General features: G+C 37.3%; 1 protein-coding gene across 2 annotated transcripts in view; it reads left to right on the plus strand.

The window, feature by feature from the left end:
- Nucleotides 1-19,992, plus strand: part of PRIM2 (primase, DNA, polypeptide 2 (58kDa)) — a 400,616-nt gene that overhangs the window by 360,757 nt on the left and 19,867 nt on the right. The window lies entirely within an intron of this gene.

Below are 19,992 nucleotides of genomic sequence, written 5' to 3' on the forward strand. Positions count from 1 at the left end.
AATGACAGCATATTTCATTTTGGGAAATTGCTTTCTGAGCAGATGATAATGTAGTACGTACTGGCTGAAAGTTCTGATAGGCATCAGTTACTGCTGTGTTTCATCTACACTTCTAATGGTGGACCTAATCGTTTGTCAAAATACTTTGTCTTGTGAACAATGGAAATGCTCAAATTGTGAAACCAAATGTCAAAGACTACATTTTTTAGTCAGTCTACCTTAAAAAAATTAATATTGTGACATAGCAAAGACTATTTTCTATAGTGTGCTTTCAAGTTTACTGGAATTTTGAAGGAATTGGGGAAGAGCTTCTGCTTCCTTAGCTTAAGAAGAACATTATATATTTTAGAGTTAGAACATCTAAATCATCATACATGTTTAAATTGTTATTTTTATTTAAAGAAAATCATTACTCTAGACAACTTTACTGCTTCTTCTGTGTCCAAAGTTCAGATAACAGATAACAAACCTTGCACAGTTTTTTAGTACTTCGAGCAAAGCAGTGTTCAAGGTGCCATGGGGTATGCAAGGAAGAATCAGATGTAAATCCTGCTCTCACAAAACCAGTGTCTGAAAACAAAGAAAAAACATAAACCAAGTGTCATGAGAGGTACACATAGACTGTCTTTGGTCTTCTGATGAGGGAAAGATTATAACCAGCTGAAGAGGTCAAGGAACCCTTTATGGAAGAGATGCCCTTTGAATTAGGCCTTGCACTAAAGTTGGGAATTAGGGAGAGAGAATGCACAAATGAAAGACTGTAGGCGTATTAGGATTTCAAGCTTAGGATAATGGTGGCACCAATACATAAATACTAATAGGTAACTTAAAGGAAGTATAGTTGGTTTTGGTTTGAGTGACTTAATTTTAGTGGTTAAAAACTGCTGCTAACAAATTTGATAGGGAATCTGGAAATAAAGAATTATTGACATTGACTTTTTCTTTTTTTTAGCAATTGTAAATAATCACCTTTTTGAAAACAATACAAGTTCTTAACATATCTATGTTAGCATATTATGTCTTCATTTAAATGGCATTAATGTGGGTTTGGGGCATTAGGAAATTTAGAACTAGAAATCTGATGGTCTTTTCAGTTAGAATTGTAGCATAGGGAGAAGGCCATTCTCTTTTATGGAGTCCTAGGATGTGACATGCCATGATGCATAGGTAGGAAGTCAGTGGTAGAACCAAAAATTGAAGCCAGAGTTTCTGACTCTTCATTTTTTTTTTTTTTTTCCTGAACTCCACTCTACTTTAGAGCTTATTATCATGAGTTTGCTGGGGGAGAGAAGAGGTAGGGAGTCAAAAGCGGTGTTTCAAAATGTAATCTTGGCCAGTCCTCCTCTCTGTCAAGCATTAAAAGGAGGTGGGATCAATGAAGACTGAACAGAAATGGGAGAGAGGGAGAAAATACATTAGGGAAGTGAAGTATCACAAAAGTCAAGGAGAAAACTTTGAGAAGAGAGTAAGTTCCACAGAGTCCCTTGTAGCAGAGATTTTTTTCATGAAGAGAACTGAGAAAGGTGGTTGGATACGCTGAGAGGATTCTTTGACTTTGACTTTGGTGAGGTGTCAGTAAAATGGTGGAAACCCAAAACAAGATTATACTTGCTTAAAAAATTAATGAAAGAAAGACAGTAAATAACCTTTTCAAAAAATGTGTCAGGCCAGGTGCAGGGGCTCGTACCTGTAATGCTAGCACTTAGGGAGGCTGAGGCAGGCAGATTGCTGAGCCCAGGCATTCAAGACCAGCCTGGGTAACATTACAAAAACCTGTCTCTACAAAAAATACAGAAACTTAGCAGAGTGTGGTGGCATGCAACTGTAGCCTCAGCTACTCAGGAGGCTGGGGTGGAAGAATCACCTGAGCCCAAGAAGTTGAGGCTACAGGGAGCCGTGATCATGCCACTGCACTCCAGCATTGACAATGGAGTGAGACCCTGTCTCAAGAAAAAAGATAGTGCCAGTAAAGGGGATGCTAGAGTGGTATTAGCTTAAGCATCATGGGATTGTTCATTTCTGGGTTTAAGACCTGAGCCTATCTGTAGGAAGAGGAGAAGAAAAGAACTGTCAGAGAGGGGTGGGCTTGATGAAGATATAAAAGAGAGAAAATCTCTCTCTAACCAAGCAGAATTAAGCTCTCTTTCCTTTATACCATGACTGTATGCCTTTAGCTCTTAACATTTGTTACCCTTGATTGTAATTATTTGTTTACCTGTTCATCTTTCCCAATAGTTTGTGAGTTTCCTGAAAGGAGGACTGGATTTTTACTTAACTTTCTGTCTCATAGTAATCCAATGAGTTACACTTGTTAGGTGCTTTTAAAATGTTGGAAGAGTGAATGGGCATATTTAGGTATGAGGTGGATCCTAGAGTGTGCATGGTAGTATGCAGAGAGAGGCAAATAAAAGACACAAGTGAAAAAGTAACTTACTGGAGGAAGGACGATATGTACTTGAACCAAAGGATGGTGACAGAGAAAGGCATACCCCTTAGCAATGTGAGAATATAGAGGAAATAGTTAAGACACAGCAAAGGGAAGTTGATGGAGTGTATCAACTGCTCTTACTCTTCCTTGTAAATAAAGGTCATCAGCTGGAGAGTAAAGGGGTTATGAATGATATTCTTGTTATAGAAAATATTAGAAACTACCACCAACAAATGTGATAGGGAATCTAGAAGAAATTAGAGGTGTTTTTTAGCAGTCATAAAGAATCTCCTTTAAAAAAAAATCTTACTATATTAACATTATCTCAAGAAAACTAATGTTTATAGTTAATAGTAATGACCATGTTTGTATACTCTTTGCTTTTGACTCCACTGTATTTCTCCATTTGCCCTTGATCCATAAGTATACCCCTTACTTAGCTGATGCTAGTTAGTAATTTTCACATTACCCTTTAGACCTGCATTGTAACCTTTTATCTGAGATGAACACAGATGTATAGTGCATGCGGGCAAGCTGTAAATAATATTTTGCTTTTATTTGATGTCTTTATTGAGTGGATCTCACTAAAGTGAAGCAGCTGGTGGACTGTATTCTAAAGGGCAGAGAGTTAATGAATGAAAATTCCATGTAAAACATTTTGATAAGGTTGAATTTTTCAAGTTGGCCTGAGTGCAGATTAGATCTTGAAAACTCCAAGTGTACATGAAAATATCGAATGAGAGTTAAGAAAAACATCATTAAAATGTGCATAAGGTAGAACTCAATGTGATTATTTTTATCTCAGAGAAAACTACTTGAAAAAGATACCTTCAACTATAGGAAACAGATTTTTTTTTTTTTTTTTTTTTTTTGAGGGAGAGTCTCACTCTGTCTTCCAGGCTGGAGTACAATGGTGCGATCTCAGCTCACTGCAACCACCGGTTCACACGACTCTCCCGCCTCAGCGTCCTGAGTAGCTAGGAATACAGGCACCCTCCACCATGCCCAGCTAATTTTTGTATTTTTGTAGAGATGAGGTTTCACCTTGGGTGATCTGCCTGCCTTGGCCTCCCAAAGCACTGGTATTACAGATGTGAGCCACCACGCCTGGCCAAGAAATAGATGTTTTAAGTAATCAAAATGTTGGTGATCAGAAAAGGGATCATTGTGACTCAGCTGGCATTGCTGATTTTTTTTTTTTTTTTTACAAAGCATCCTTGTAGGATCACATTTCATTTTCCTTTTTAATTAACCTTAATAGTGTTACAAAATCACTGAAAATTAATGAGCTTGGTATCCAGCTTAAGAAACAGCAATTAAACAGAATATGGCCAAAGAAAATGGTTACCCCTGCATTTATTCCCCTCTCCTCCCCGAAAAGAGAAATACACAGCAGTCAATTCACCAACACGATATAAAAATTATAAATATTTATGCCCCAACAACATAGCTTCAAAATACATGAATTAATAACAGAGAACTGAAAAGAGAACTAGACAAATCCACAGTTATATTTGGAGACTTCAGCACTTCTCTTAATAATTAACAGAACAAGCAGGCGGAAAGTCAGGAAGGATACAGAAGCCTTGAATAATACTGTCAACCAACTCTACCTAGTTAGCATCTGTAGAACATGTTACCCAACAACAGGAGACATGAAGTAGTAACCCAGGTAGATCATAGTCTAGGTCTTCAAAATCCATTACAAATGTAAATAATGTGAAATCCTATAAAGTAGGATTTAAAGTAGAGCAATAAAGCAAGAAAAACAAACAAAAGATTAGAAAAGAAGAAAGAAAACCTTTTTCTATTCTCAAAATGATTATCAATGTAAAAAAATCTCAAAGAACCTAGCAAGATGCTACTGTAACTAGTAGGTGACAGGATACTAACTCAATATACAAAAATCAATTCTATATCTTACAGTGAACAATTGGAAATTAAACATTTCAAAAAGTATTAGGTTGCTGCAAACATAATTGTGGCTTTTACCATAAATACTTTTTTAGCAACCTAATACCATATACAGTAGTACCAGAAATCCAAAATATACACAAGATCTTTATGTGAAAGACTGATGAAAATGAAAAACAAAGTGGAGACACATGTTTCCTGATTTCAAGACTTACTACTGAAAACTATTGTAATTAAGTTGGTGTGGTATTAGGGAAATGATGAAGACAGATTAATTGGACAGAATAGAGTTCAGAAATAGACCCACACATATATGGGCAACTGATTTTTAAACAAAGGTGCCAGGGCAATTTAATAAGGAAAGTAATGCAGAGTTCCAGAACAACTCTAGAGTTCTAGAACAAGTAGATCTAGAACAATTGGATATCCAAATGCAAAAAGCCTAGACATATACCTCCCAGCTTATATAAAAATTATAAAAATGGGTTATAGAACTAAGTAACTGTAAAATGTGAAACTTACAGAAGAAAACAGAATATCTGCACGACCTTGGGTTTGGTGTGTTCCCTGAAAGAAAAAAGTGATAAATTAGACTTTACCAAAATTAAAAATTTTGCTCTGCAAAAAACAGCTTTAAGAGAGCAAGATAAGCCACAGACTGGAAGAAAATATTTGCAAATCATATATTTCATAAAAGATGTGAATCTAAAGGATATAAAGAACTCTCAAAACTCAGTAATTAGAAAACAGTTCTTTAAATGGGAGTAGACAATTCACCAAAGAAAAAGTGTGAATGGTAAATATAAGCACATGAAAAAATAAATAGCTCATTAGTGAAATGAAATTTAAAACTACAATGAATACCATGATATGTCAAATAGAATTTATCTAATTTTAAAAAATCTAGCAATACTAAGTGGTAGTGAGGATGCAGAGCAACTGAAAGTCTCATATAATACTGGAGGAAATGCAAGTGGAAGAGCCACTTTGAAAAGGAGTGTGGTAATTTCTTATAAAGTGAAGCTTACACATGTTATGTGACATAGTGATACCTGTAACTAGTATTTACAGAATTGAAATAAAAGTATAAGTCCACATAAAAATCTATTCCTAAGTGTTTATAGTGTAGGCATTATTCATAATTGCCAAAAACTAGAAACAACCCAGATGTTCTTCAGTGTGTGATTGAATAAACAAATTGTGGTATAGTCATACAATGGAATATCAGTTGGCAATAGAAAGGAACAAGGAACAAATTACTGATACACCCATTGACATGTAAGGTTCTCAAATGCATTATACCAGATGAAAGAAGTCAGACTCAAAAGCACTATAGTGTCTAATTCCATTTGTATGACAAATCTATAGGTACAGAGTGATTGCTGGGAGCAGGAGAGGTGTTAGTTATAAAGGACAGGGGTAATATTTTTGGGTACTGGGAATGATCTGTCTTGATTGCAAATATCAAAACTGAATTTGTCAAATGTTGTAGAACTATGATAAAAGGAAATATATTTTATTTAAAAACTTCCTTTACTTTTTTAGAAAATTCTTAGTCCCTGAGTAAAAAGGGGATATATTTTACTGTATGGAAATTAAACCTTAATATTTTTCTTTTTTTGTTTCTTTTTTTTCTTTCTTTTTTTTTTAATAGGGTCTTGCTCTGTCACACAGGCTGGCGTGCAGTAGTGTGATCATATCTCATTGCAACCTCGAACTCCTGGGCCTAAGTGATCCTCTTGCCTCAGTCTCATAAGTAGCTGGCGTTACAGGTGCACATCACCATGCCCAGCTAATTTTTTACTTTTTTGTAGAGATAGAGGTCTTGCTATGTTGCCTAGGCTGGTCTTGAACTCATGGCTCAAGCGGTCCTGTTGCCTTGGCCTCCCAAAGTGCTGGGATTACAGACGTGAACCACTTATTATTTTTTTTTTAAATGGGGGAAAAAGAAAAGGGTAGATGGTAAGTAGCATAATGAGCCAAAATGTTTACCTTTCCTAGTAAAAATGCAGTAGATTAAGTTTATATCAGGAACTCAAAGTATAAACATATAATTCAGAGTGACATAGACAACATCCTATGTAATAAAAAATGGAAATGGTTAAAGTAATTGCCTCTTGGGAACTAACCAAGCAGTGGGATGAAATGTGATGTGAGAACTGTTGATTTTAATAATAAGCCGTAATGTACTTCAGTTTTTTTTTCCTTACATGTATTACTTTGATTAAAGGTTGGAAAGAAAGTTTAATGTTATTAATGAAGTTTAAGTTAAATTGTCGTGTGCCTAATGGATAGATAGTAATAGTGGTAGTACTAGATGACTGCAAGGTTTTGGGTATGAAATTCTAACCCTTATCCCTCTGAGCTCCCAGTACCTAGCACAGTATCTGGTCCATGTTAGGGACTGTGAAGGATCTGAGATTTTACCCTACTTGCAAGCTAAGAACTTAGCTGCCACACTTTTATGGATTCTGGCAGAAGACACGACAATTCCAGCAATAGCAGTATGTCAGCCTTTTCTTGCATTCATTCCTTGAACCCTACTTCCCACAGAGCAACATGAAGGCCAGGTACTACCTGCACAAGCAGTGGCTTGTGTTAGAGGAGAGAAACCCTGAGTTTAGGGAATCTGAACTTTTTATTATGGACAGTAAGTATGTCCACTCTTTTTTATTATTTATTTTTAATTAATTAATTTTTTGAGAAAGAGTTTCGCTCTTGTTGCCCAGGCTGGAGTGCAATGGCATGATCTCTGCTCACTGCAACCTCCACCTCCTGGGTTCAAGCAATTCTCCTGCCGTATGTCTCCTGTTTAATCCAGTGGAAGGTACTATTGTCTTCCAGGGGTGTTCATTATATCAGAGGTCCCCAACCCCTGGGCCATGGACTGGTACTGGTCCATGGCCTGTTAGGAACAGCAGGAGGTGAGCCAGGGCTAGCAAGCATTACTGCCTGAGCTCCACCTCCTGTCAGATCAGTGGCCATGTTAGATTCTCATAGGAGCCCGAACCCTTTTGTGAACTGTGCATGCGAGGGGTCTAGGTTGTGTGCTCCTTATGAGAATCGAACTAATATCTGATGATCTGAGTTGGAACAGTTTCATCCTGAAACCACCTCCCCACCCTGGCCCGTGGAAAAATTGTCCTCCATGAAACTGGTCCCTGATTCCGAAAAGGTTGGAGACCACTGCATTACATGAACATCCTTGAAAAAGGAGTCTGGAGTAAAAGCCATTGTTGCCTCTATTTGCAAAATGTTCAGAAATTTAAGACTACTGGAAAATTATTTCTCAGGCATACATAGCTGATGACCAGTGAATAATATATAGATATGCAATCTATATTGGTCATTTCTTATTGGTACCTCAGCTTTTTCTCCTTAAAATATTGGTGTACATTTTAATCTCACTACTTTCATTAATTTCCTTTCAAAATTGGCAGTGAGTTAAAAATCCTTTTAATGTGTTGTTAGTTTTGGTATCGTATCTATCTATCGATAGTTTCTGCCTAAGTTAGATGTCTGAAGTTTCTAATTATTCTAAAAACACTTCTGTTTTTTAGTTTTTATTTTCCACTTCAGCTTTTGCTTTAAAAACCTGTAATTTTATGGTAGAAATATATATATTTTGAGATACAGAAATTTTAGAACTGGGTGCAGTGGCTCATGCCTGAATCCCAGCACTTTGGGAAGCTGAGGCCTATGGGTTGCTTGAGCCCAGGAGTTTGAGACCAGCCTGGGTAACATGGCAAAACCCAGTCTTTACAAAAAAAATACAAAAATTAGCCAGGCATGGAGGCATGCACCTGTAGTGTCAGCTGTGCAGGAGGCTGAGGTAGGAGGATTGCTGGATTGCTTGAGCCCAGGGGATTGAGTGAGCCATGATCGTGCCAGTGCACTCCAGCCTGGGCCACAGAGTGAGACCCTGTCTCAAAAAATAAATAAATAAATAAAATAAGAATATGTGTTCAAAATGTCGACAGTAAAATATCTCATTGTTCTTAAATGGTTTGTTTCTCTGAAGAAGTTTTTTTTCTGTTGTGGAAAGATGCACATGAAATTTTCAAATTGTACTTTGTTTCATAGACTTATAACAGTGTGCTATGTCCTATTTTAATAGAAAAATTGGGGCTGGCCACAATGGCTCACGCCTATAATCCCAGCACTTTGGAAGGCCAAGGTGAGAGGATTGCTTGAAGCCAGGAGTTGGAGACCACCCTGGGCAACATAGGGAGACCCTGCCTTTAAAAAAATAATAAAAATAACAGTTGTGGTGGTGCACACCTGTAGTTCTAGCTATCTGGGAGGCTGAAGCAGGAAGATCACTTGAGCCTAGTAATAGTTACAGTAAGCTATAATTGTGCCACTATACTCCATCCTGGAAGACAGAGCAAGACTCCGTCTCTCCAAAAATAAATAAACAGTACATAAAGTTTATAGGAAAATTGTCTTTTTGTTATACTAAATCACTTATGGCCATATATTTAATTCTCACAGAGCTTAATAAATAAATAATAATCGCTGCCTACAGACTAATCTAAAGGTGGTAGTTCATTGTAATATATGCCACAATGAAGTTAACATCTTTTATTGTAATCTCTGAATGCTGTTACTCCTTAATAGTTTTTCTTTCTTATGTGTGCTTGATCTGTCTCTGGAAATAGAACAATTTGAAGCCACGGTAGTTTGTTTTATTTTTGTGCCAAGCATTGTGATGGAGGCTTTACACAAATAAACTGTATCTCGTTTGATTCCCACCACTACGTTATCCCTGTTTTATAGATGAGAAAGCTGAGGTTTGGAGAAGGCAAGAAACTGCTCAGAACCATAGAACTAATATATGATAAGGCCAGAATTCACACCTGTGCCTGACACTGAAGCTGAAGTTTCTTACAATACATTGTTCTGATTCTCTGTAGTATTTTTCTATTTTAAATTCAGTTGAAATTCTTTTTGGTTTCTTCTTTCATGGAAAGCCATCACTGTGAAGTGAATGGTAATTCTTATGTACCCAAACTTAAGAAAATGTATAATGCATTTTCGAAACACTGACAAATGTGAAATAAAGATGAGAATAATTCACAAAATGTAAATTATATATGGTAACATATTTTCAAAAGCTCTGGTTGCTTTTTTTATTGAGGTGAAAGTCACATAACATACAAATAAGTATTTTAAAGTGTACAATTCAGTGCATTTAGTACTTTCACAATATTTTACAACTACTATTTCTATCAAGTTCCAAACCTTTTCATCACCCCCAAAGAAAACTTCATACCTATTAACAATCACCTCCTGCCACCCCTAGAAACCAGTAATCTGCTTTCTATCTCTATGGATTTACCTATTCTGAATATTTCATAAAATAGCATCATACACTGTCTGCCTACTTCATATAGCATGTTTACAAGGTTCATTTGTGTTTTGTTCTTTTTAATGGCTGAATAATACTCCATTGTATGTCTGTACCACATTTTGTTTATCCATTCATCCTTTGATGGACACTGAGTTGTTTTCACCAAGTGGGTGACTTTAAAACTGTATGTCACAGTTTTGGAAGCCAGCAGTCAAGGTGTTGGCAGGGTTAGCTCCTTCTGAGAGCTGTGAGGGAGAATCTGTTCCAGGCCTTTTTCTCAGCTTCTGGTGGTTTGTTGGCAATCTTTGACTTGTAGATGCATCACTCCAATCTCTATCTTTATTTTCACATGGCATCCTCCCTTTATGTCTTCTCACCATCTTTCCTCTGTGCATTCTGTCTTTGTCTAGTTTCCTGTTTTTAGGAGGATACCAGTAATATTGGATTAAGGCTTACCTTAATGACCTCATTTTGATTACCTCTGTAAATACCCTATTTCCAAATAAGATCACATTTTTAGGTAGTTGGAGTTAGGACTTCAACATATCTTTATTTGAGGGACACAATTCATTTCTTAACACTATTCTTTTAAGTACGAAGTGATATCTCATTGTGGTTTTGATTTGCATTTTTCTAATGACTAATGATGTTGAGCATCTTTTTATATGCTTTTTGGCCATTTGTGTATGTTCTTTGAAGAAATGTCTATCCAATTCCTTTGTCTATTTTTGAATTGGGTTGTCTTTTTGTTTAAGAGTTCTTGATATATTTTGGATATAAGACTTTTATCAGATAGATATATGATTTGCAAATATGTTCTCCTAATCTGTAGGTTTTCTTGTCAACAACTTCTTAATGTCTATTGGTGGACAAAAGATTTTAATTTTGATGAAGTTTGTTTTCTTTTGTTACTTGTGCTTTTAGTGTCATAATTATCTATAGTCAAATTCAAGGTTGTGAATATTGACATCTATGGCTTTGTATAAAAGTTTTATAGCTCTAACTTTTATATTTAGGTCATTAATTCCTTTTGAGTTAATTTTTGTAGATGGTATGACGTAGGGGTTTATCTTCATTCTTTTGCTTGTGAATATCCAGTTTTCTAACACTATTTCTTGAAGAGACAATTTCCCCATTGATGGTCTTGCACCCTTGTCAAAACTCAATTGGACATAGATGTATGGGATGATTTCTGGAATATCAATTTCTACTGTATTGGTCTGTCTGTCCTTATGCCAGCCAGTACCACGCTGTTTTGATTTCTGCACCTTGTATTGAGTTTTGAAATCAGGAAGCATGAATCTTCCAATTTTGTTCTTTTTCACTATTATTTTGGCTATGTGGAGCTCCTTGCAATTCCATTTGAATTTGAGGATCAACTTTTTTATTTCTGCAAAAACAGCCATTAGAACTTTGATAGGGATTACACTGAATCTGTAGATTGTGTATAAGACGAATCATGGCAGATGGGTGGCAGGACTAGATTGCAGCTCCAGACAGAGCAGCACGTGGAGGCTTGCATTGTGAATTTTAGCTCCAGATCGACTGCAGGAACAAACCAGCAATCCTGAGAGGACCCTCAGACTCCCTGAAGGAAGCGGACTGCTCCTACAGGACCCAGGAGATACCCCAAATACTCTGGGAGGTGAAAGCTTCGGGCAAGTTTTCAAGCCCGCCCTCTGCCTGGAAACAGATCTGGGGCTGTTGTTGGGGGGCATGGTGGGAGTGAGACCAGCCCTGCAGTTTGCATGGGAGCTGGGTGAGGCCTGTGGCTGCTGGCTTTCCCCCACTTCCTTGACAACCTGCATGACTCAGCAAAGGCAGCCATAATCCTCCAACTCCAGTGACCTGGGAATCTCACCCCATCCCCCACAGCAGCTGCAGCAAGACCCACCCAAGGAGAGTCTGAGCTCAAACATGCCTAGCCCCACCCCCACCTGACAGTCCTTCCCTACCCACCCAGGTAGCAGAAGACAAAGGACATATAATCTTGGGAATTCTAGGGCCTCGCCCACTGCTGGTCCGTCTCTGCACTGCTACAGCTGATGCTCTCTGGAAAGCGCCACTTCTTGGCAAGAGGCCAACCAGCACAAAAATAGAGCATTAAATCACCAAAACTGAGAACCCTCATAGAGTTCATTGCACCTTCCGCCACCTCAAATGGAGCAGGCGCTGGTATGCGTGGCTGAGAGACCCACAGACGGCTCACATCACAGGACTGTGCAGAAATCCCCAGTACTAACATGGTGTCAGGTAGATTCACTGGATGGTTAAACCCAGAAGAGAGACAACAATCGTTGCAGTTCGGCTCACAGAAAGCCACAACCACAGGAAAAGGGGACAGTACTACATCAAGGGAACACCCTGTGTACCAAAAATCTGAACAACAGAATTCAGTCCTAGACCTTCCCTCTGACAGAGCCTACCCAAATGGGATGGAACTAGAAAACCAACCCTGGTAATATGGCAAAACAAGGCTCATCAACACCCACCAAAAATCGCATTAGTTCACCAGCAATAAATCCAAACCAAGAAGAAATCCCTGATGTAACTGAAAAGGAATTCAGTAGGTTAGTTATGAAGCTAATCAGGGAGAACCAGGGAAAGGCAAAGCCCAACACAAGGAAATTCAAAAAATGTTACAGGGAGTGAAGGGAGAAATATTCAATGAAATAGATAGCTAAAAGAAAAAACAATACAAAATTCAGGAAACTTTGGATACACTTTTAGAAATGCAAAATGCTCTGGAAAGTCTCAGCAATAGAATTGAACAAGTAGAAGAAAGAAATTCAGAGCTTGAAGACAAGGTCTTTGAATTAACCCAATCCAACAAAGACAAAGAAAAAAGAATAAGAAAATATGAACAAAGCCTCCAAGAAGTTTGGGATTATGTTAAACTATCAAACCTAAGAATAATCAGTATTCCTGAAGAAGAAGACAATTCTAAAAGCTTGGAAAACATATTTGAGGGAATAATTGAGGAAAACTTCCTTAGCCTTGCTAGGGACCTAGACATGCAAATATAAGAAGCACAGGGCCAGGCATGGTGGCTCACACTTGTAATCCCAGCACTTTGGGAGGCCGAGGCAGGTGGATCATGAGGTCAGGAGATCGAGACCATCCTGGTTAACACAGTGAAATCCCGTCTCTACTAAAAATACAAAAAATTAGCTGTGTGTGGTGGCACACGCCTGTAGTCCCAGCTACTCAGGAGGCTGAGGTTGCACTGAGCCAACATCATGCCACTGCACTCCAACTTGGGTGACAGAGTGAGACTCCATCTCAAAAAAAAGGACAAAGAACACCCAAGAAATTCATTACAAAAAGATCTTTGCCTAGGCACATTGTCATTAGGTTATCCAAAGTTAAGATGAAGGAACGAATCTTAAGAGACAGAGACAGAAGAGAGAAGTGAGACAGAAGAAGAGAGAAGACAGAGACAGGTGAGACAGAAGCACCAGGTAACCTATAAAAGAAAACCTAACAGATTAACAGCAGACTTCTCAACATAAACCCTACAAGCTAGAAGGGATTAGGGCCCTGTCTTCAGCCTCCTCAAGCAAAACAATCATCAGCCAAGAATTTTGTATCCAGTGAAACTAAGCACCACATATGAAGGAAAGAAAGTCATTTTCAGACAAACAAATGCTGAGAGAATTTGCCATTACTTAGCCACCACTAGAAGATCTGCTAAAAGGAGCTCTAAATCTTGAAACAAATCCAGGAAACACATCAAAATAGATCTCTTTAAAGCATAAATCTCACAGGACCTGTAAAATAAAAATACAAGTTAAAAAACAAAAACAAAAAACCAAAGTATGCAGGCAACCAAGAGCATGATGAATGCAAAGGTACCTCACATTTCAATACTAACATTGAATGTAAATGGCCTAAATGCTCCACTTAAAAGGTACAGAACTGCAGAATGCATAAAGACTCACATAAACTTAAAGGGTGGAAAAAGGCATTTCATGCAAATGGGGACACCGAAAGCAAGCAGGGGTAGCCATTCTTATGTCAGACGAAACAAACTTTAAAGCAACAGCATTACAGGCAGGAGCTGCCATGCCAGGCATTTTGCTCATTGCTTTCAATGATGTCATGTCTTTTTTGTCCGTCAGTTTCTCCATTAATACCTTATTTTGCATTACATTTTTTTTTTTTTTTGGTAGTGTACTTAGTCTGTTTTGTGCTGCTATAACAGAATACCACAGACCAGCTAATTTATAAATAAAAGAAATTTATTTCTCACAGTTACAGAGTCTGAGAAGTCCAAGGTTGAGGAGCCCTTTTCTGATCTGGTGAAGGCATCCTTGTTCAGTCTTCACATTGCAGAAGGACAAGAGAACAAGCTAGCCAAATGCCACCTGAAGCTGCTGCTTTTTTTTTCTTTATAAGGGCCTTAGTTCTATTAATAAGGAATGAGCCCTCATCATGTCTTAAAGATTCCACCTCTTAATACTAGCAGATTTGCAGCACCTGAACTTTGGAGGGGACACATTCAGACCATAGTACCATAGTACCATTTTTATTCCCATCATTTTTTTTAATGTATTTTTTGCCCCCATTATTTTCTTAGTGGTTATCCTGGGGACTGTAGCCTTTTATATGTATAACAATTTTTAATATCAACTTAGCATCTATTATATACAAAAACTCCACTTCTGTATAGTTCTGTCCCTCCCCCTTATATTGTTGTCACAAATTACATCTTCATACATATAGTTATCTTAGCTCCTGTCGTTCTTTTTGAATTGCTTTGAGTTACTTTGTAGTTATCTTTTCTTTTTGCCTAAAGGATTTCCTCTAGCATTTCTTGTTGGGCAGGTCTACTAACAACAGACTCCCTCAGCATTTGTTTATCTGGGAATGTCTTACTTTTTCCTTATGAATCTTGGTTGACAGTTTTTTTTTTTTTTCTTTTCTTTCTTTCTTTTTTGAGATAGAGTGTCACTCTGTCACCCAGGCTGGAGTGCAGTGGCACAATCTCGGCTCACTGCAACCTCTGCCTCCTTGGTTCAAGTGATTCTCCTGCCTGAGCCTCCCAAGTAGCTGGGATTATAGCCAGTTTGTGTTAGCTCCAGTATACCACTGGCTGTAGTAAAATATACACCAAGTTTCACAGAGTTATAATAGTATCAAAAAAAGCATTACAAAATATATCAGTAGTATTTTTATATTGATTACATTTTGAAATGACAATTTTTAGATATATTGCTTTGAATAAAATATATTACTGAAAGTAATTGCTTATTTTTACTGTTTTAATTGGGCTATAGAAAATCTAAAATTACAGATATGTCATATTTCTGTTCGAGGGCACCGCTTTAAGTATCGAGCACTTGAGAATGTTGCGTATTCGAGTGATTAAGTTCTGTTTCTATAGTGTATTTTAATGTTTGCTTCTGCTGTACAATTGTGTTAGACCTATTACAACCAATACTTACTTTTACATGTTGGCCCATAAGTAAGTATACATAAGGCTATTCATTTTTCAAGATTTTGATTGAAATGGTACATTATTTACAAATGTATTTCTGCACTGTTTTTAAAACTGTCTTTTTATTTCTTATTTTAGTTTTTTTAATAGAGGAAGGAAATGTGTTTTAGAATTTTCACTCAACTATTAATGATTTTTAAAACAAATCTAATTGGTTCACCTAAGAAACTTAAGAGTGATATTAAAACCATGAAATATGAAAAAAATATATGCTCTTATTGCTTCTTGAGGTTGGTTAACCTGTTTTTCACAGTCAAAAATTCTCAAGAAGTTAGTGACCATATTAAATCTAAAACTGGCAAATGCCTTTTAATGAAGAAATCTTTCAAAAGGGACAGTTTAAAAGACTTAAAAGTAACTCTTTGCAAGAAGATTTTATGACAAAGATAAATTTCAATGACTCTTTACTTAATGTTCATATAAATCTGAACTACCTAAAAACTCCTATGGTTTTCTTAGGTAAGGGGGACTTATCAATGGATGATAGTATTCAGTCTGTCTATTACTTTATGAAAAGTAACTGCTTTTAAGGGCAGCTTTTGTATCTGTTTCATCTCCAGGAATATCTCTTCTGATTTATGAGAACAGTAGTTTGATTGCTGCACTTAGCTTTGCTTTTCTTAGTGTTGTAGTTGAAAATGTGTAATGTTCTTGGTAAAACTCAGGATTGCATTAAGGAAAAGATGGGAAGTTGAGCATTAGAATTGGTGTCACCAGGCCATGGTTGTACTTTTGGCTTTAATACTTGATTTCTGTGTATATCCTTCCTTTGTTATAGGCTGAAGATAAATGGTCACTTGGAGATTATTTAATGTTCTGGTTAAATAATGTTCTGGTGGTTAAAAGAAAAATCACTTTGAAAGTCAAGTAACATACGTCATTGCTAGCTAAGCCTATTTATTAAAACTTGTAGTTGTTAAAATTGCACTCAAATGGAAAACATCCTTTCTTAAAATTTAATATTCTGTTTATATAGTTATACATCTTTCTATATTATTTATTTATTCATTACATGAAAAATTGCTGATACCTATGGAAGAATTTTATTCAGTCACATATGATACTGTCACTTAGGATATTTTTGTAAAGTCCAGTCTCACTACCTATAGTCATAAAACTATTCTAACTTAGTTCTATTTCTTGATCAGTTTTATAGAGTATACTGCCAGAGGCATCCCGGCTTCTTTTGAAGAAGCAAGCTTAAGGTACCCAGAAAGTTACGTAAATTTATTTCATAAAGCAAGTAGTTTAGATTTTTAGCCTGGGTAGCTTTAAGTCATTTCAGACTTCTTGGTGGTGTTTGCCATCAATTTGCAGTGTATTTCTTATTAGATAAAGTTTCTATCTCTGAATTTATATGATTATTTTTACTTCTTAATTCTTAAGTGACAGATTTTAACATTAGCTTCTGTTTTCAGTAGCGTATCTAGGAGATACGATGCATCTTTTAATAAACATGATCTAAAGTAATTATTAAATCAGTACATGATACATCTTTTAATAAGCATAATCTTCTAAAGTAATTATATAATCAGTATAAATATCTTTCATTATTTTCATAAAGATCATGGGGCATAGTGATTCTGAAATGGCTTGCTTTTATATTAGGCCAAAAAACAGAATCCTGAAAGCACAGTAATAATTAGTAACTGAACCACATAACTGAGGTCTGACAATATGTTTCTCCATATCTCTAAGCAGGCTTTGCATGTGTCTTCTTGTTTGTCCTCCCTTCCCCCCCTCATTATCTTTCCTCTCTTCTTCCTTCTCTTTCCTTCCCGCCTTGCTTTCTAAGTTTACTTAGTTGTTGATGTTTCCTAAGAGCTTAAATCCTTTAATCCAGAATGTTGGTGTGAATGTGCACTGAGAAAATCAGTATTTTGGTTAGCAGTTTAAATTGCTTCCCAACAATCCTTTTATTGGTACCTAACTACAATAGAGTATGATAAGTGCTTTAACAGTTAACTGTTATAGAGTATGCTAAATACTTTTATAAAAATATATTCAAAGTGCCAGAGGGGAAAGATCTGTTGAAGAGGGAGCAGAAGAGAATGCTTCATATAGGAAGTGACATTTTAATTGGGTTTGAAAGTGGGGTAGGAGTTTCCCCTGTGCCTGATGTAAGGCAGATCAGGCAAAAGGAGCAGCATTCATTCAACATCAACAAATAATAATTGAGTGATGATTGTATTCCATTTACTGTTCAAGACATTGGGAATATAATGATGACTAAAACTAGTGAGACTTCTACCTTCATGGAGCTGATATTCCAGTGGGGGAGACAGACTGTATTAGTCGATTTTCATGCTGCTGATAAAGACATACTCAAGACTTGGTACTTTATAAAGAAAAAAAGGTTTAATGGACTCATAGTTCCATGTGGCGTGGGAGGCCTCACAATCATGGTGGGAGGTGAGAGGCACATCTTACGTAGCTGCAGACAAGAGAGAGAATGAGATCCAAGTGAAAGGGGTTTCCCCTATAAAACCATCATCAGATCTCGTGAGACTTATTTACTACCACGAGAACAGTATGGGGGAAACCGCCCACATGATTCAATTATCTCCCATCGGGTCCCTCCCATGACACGTGGGAATTATGGGAGCTGCAATTCAAGATGAGATTTGGGTGGGGTCAGAGCCAAACCATATCACAGATAAACAAGTGTAGTGAAAGAAAACTATAGCAGGATAAGAGAGAAGAATGAGACTTGTGGAAGTGACTCTGTTAATTTAAATAAGGTTGTTTTGTGTGTTTTGAGGAACCCTAGTCCTGAGAGACCTATGAAAAATAGATTCTGGAGACAAATTAGTTTGAGAAACGTTACCCTATCTGCCATAAAGAAACTTAGGTAATGGTGGATTAAAGCCAGGTAAACAAGTTATTAGACAAGAAAACCCCTGATCATCACTAGGATTTTGTGAGCTAAAGTTCCAAAGAGCACATTGTAGGAGAAGCTGGACCAAGTATGAGGATCCAGTGGCCACGTAGGACAGGGTAGGAGCGTTTGAATCATGATGAAAAGTTTGTGCCCCAACCATGCCAGGATTAGTTTTGGCTTTTAGAAAAGATACTCTGGTGGCAATGTGGCAGCTATCTCGAGTGAAGAAAGTATAAATCAAGAAGCTTTCCAATAAAAAAGGGAATGATGAAGGCTTCAAAAATGGAGAGAAAAAGGTAGATTTTAATGACATTTGGAGGTAGAATTGACTCAGATAATTTTGTTTATAGATAATAAAGAGTCAGAAAAATTCTTGACTTAAAATGTTTTAAACAAATGAAAGTACATCTTCAAGAGAGGGAAACTTGGCCCTGATCTGCCAGTAAGTAAAGGTCACAGCAGAGGCGTAAGGCAGCAGCAGGCTAAGCTGTGCTGAGTGTGTGGGAAATGGAAGCAAAGTCATATGTTCAAAAATGTGCAAGATTAGGCATCTCCACCACATTTTTCTTTCACCTTTGAAATATGGGAAGGTTAGAAATGGAGTGGAATAATATCTACCTGGTCTAGTTTTGAAAGATTGAGCTTTTCAGGAAGAAGCAAGCTTATTATCACCTTTAAATAAGACAAAACATGACCTTGAATTAGATTAGCCACATATCTAATTGGTGAGCGCAGCATACCTAGCTGTACAGTGCTCTGCTCACCAAAGCCAAAGATGGGCAGGTGGCTGCATTCTGCTGCCAGGTAATATCTGAACCTCATTGGCAGGCAATGAAGCAAAAGAGAGAGAGGAATTTGCAGCTGGCTGGAAATATTAGAGAGTATTAGCAAGAGGGAAGGAAGTGTGGCTTAAAGTTATAATGTGTGTATAAAAAGAGTTCTATTTTTGTGTATGTATGTGTTATAAATATACATACCTATAGCATTCGCCATCATGTTCATCTGTGTTCCATCAATGTTCATCTATGTTCCATCAACTGGCTATGATCTATTACTGATTAAATCAGAAAAATATCACCTTATTTGCTTTTTGCTCTTCAACTGCAAGGATGTCTTTGGTGAGGCACTTTATTAGAATTCTCTTACAGAAAAAAAAAATCAGTAATTCATCTTGAGGATGAAATAGTAGATGAAGTATAATTAATGGTTTTAGCAAACTTAGCAAATACAAATATGAACTTTTTTGTGAAAATGAAAACTGCATTGCTTTTTTTTAAGACAGGGTCTCATTCTGACACCCAAGCTGAAGTGCAGTGGCATGGTCAGGACTCACTGCAGCCTTGACCTCCCCAACTCAAGCAAACCTCCTGCCTCAGCTCCCCCCAAGTAGCTGGGACTACAGGCATGTGCCACCATGCCTGGCTAATTTTTTGTATTTTTATTAGAGACAGGGTTTCTCCGTGTTGCCTAAGCTGGTCTTGAACTCCTGGACTTAAGCAATCCACCTGCCCTGGCCTCCCAAAGTGCTGGAATTACAGGTGTGAGCCACCACACCCAGCCTATTTCTTAAAAGTATAATATTCTTACTGGTGGACTTTATTCAACTGATAGAGAATAGTTAAAAATAAAGAGAGGCTAGGCATGGTGGCTCACACCTCTAATCCCAGCACTTTTGGAGACCAAGGCTGGTGGGTTGCTTGAGGCCAGGAGTTTGAGAACAGTCTGGCCAACATGGCAAAACCCCATCTCTACTAAAAATTCAAAAATTAGCTGGGTGTCTTGGTGCACATCTGTAATCTTGGCTACTTGAGAGCTGAGGCTGGAGAATCACTTGAACCCAGGAGGTGGAGGTTGTAGTGAGCCAAGATTGCAACACTGCCCTCCAGCCTGGGTGACAGAGTGAGACTGTCTCAAAA

Source organism: Mandrillus leucophaeus, unplaced genomic scaffold (assembly GCF_000951045.1).
Source record: "Mandrillus leucophaeus isolate KB7577 unplaced genomic scaffold, Mleu.le_1.0 Scaffold676, whole genome shotgun sequence".
NCBI classification, from domain to species: Eukaryota; Metazoa; Chordata; class Mammalia; order Primates; family Cercopithecidae; genus Mandrillus; species Mandrillus leucophaeus.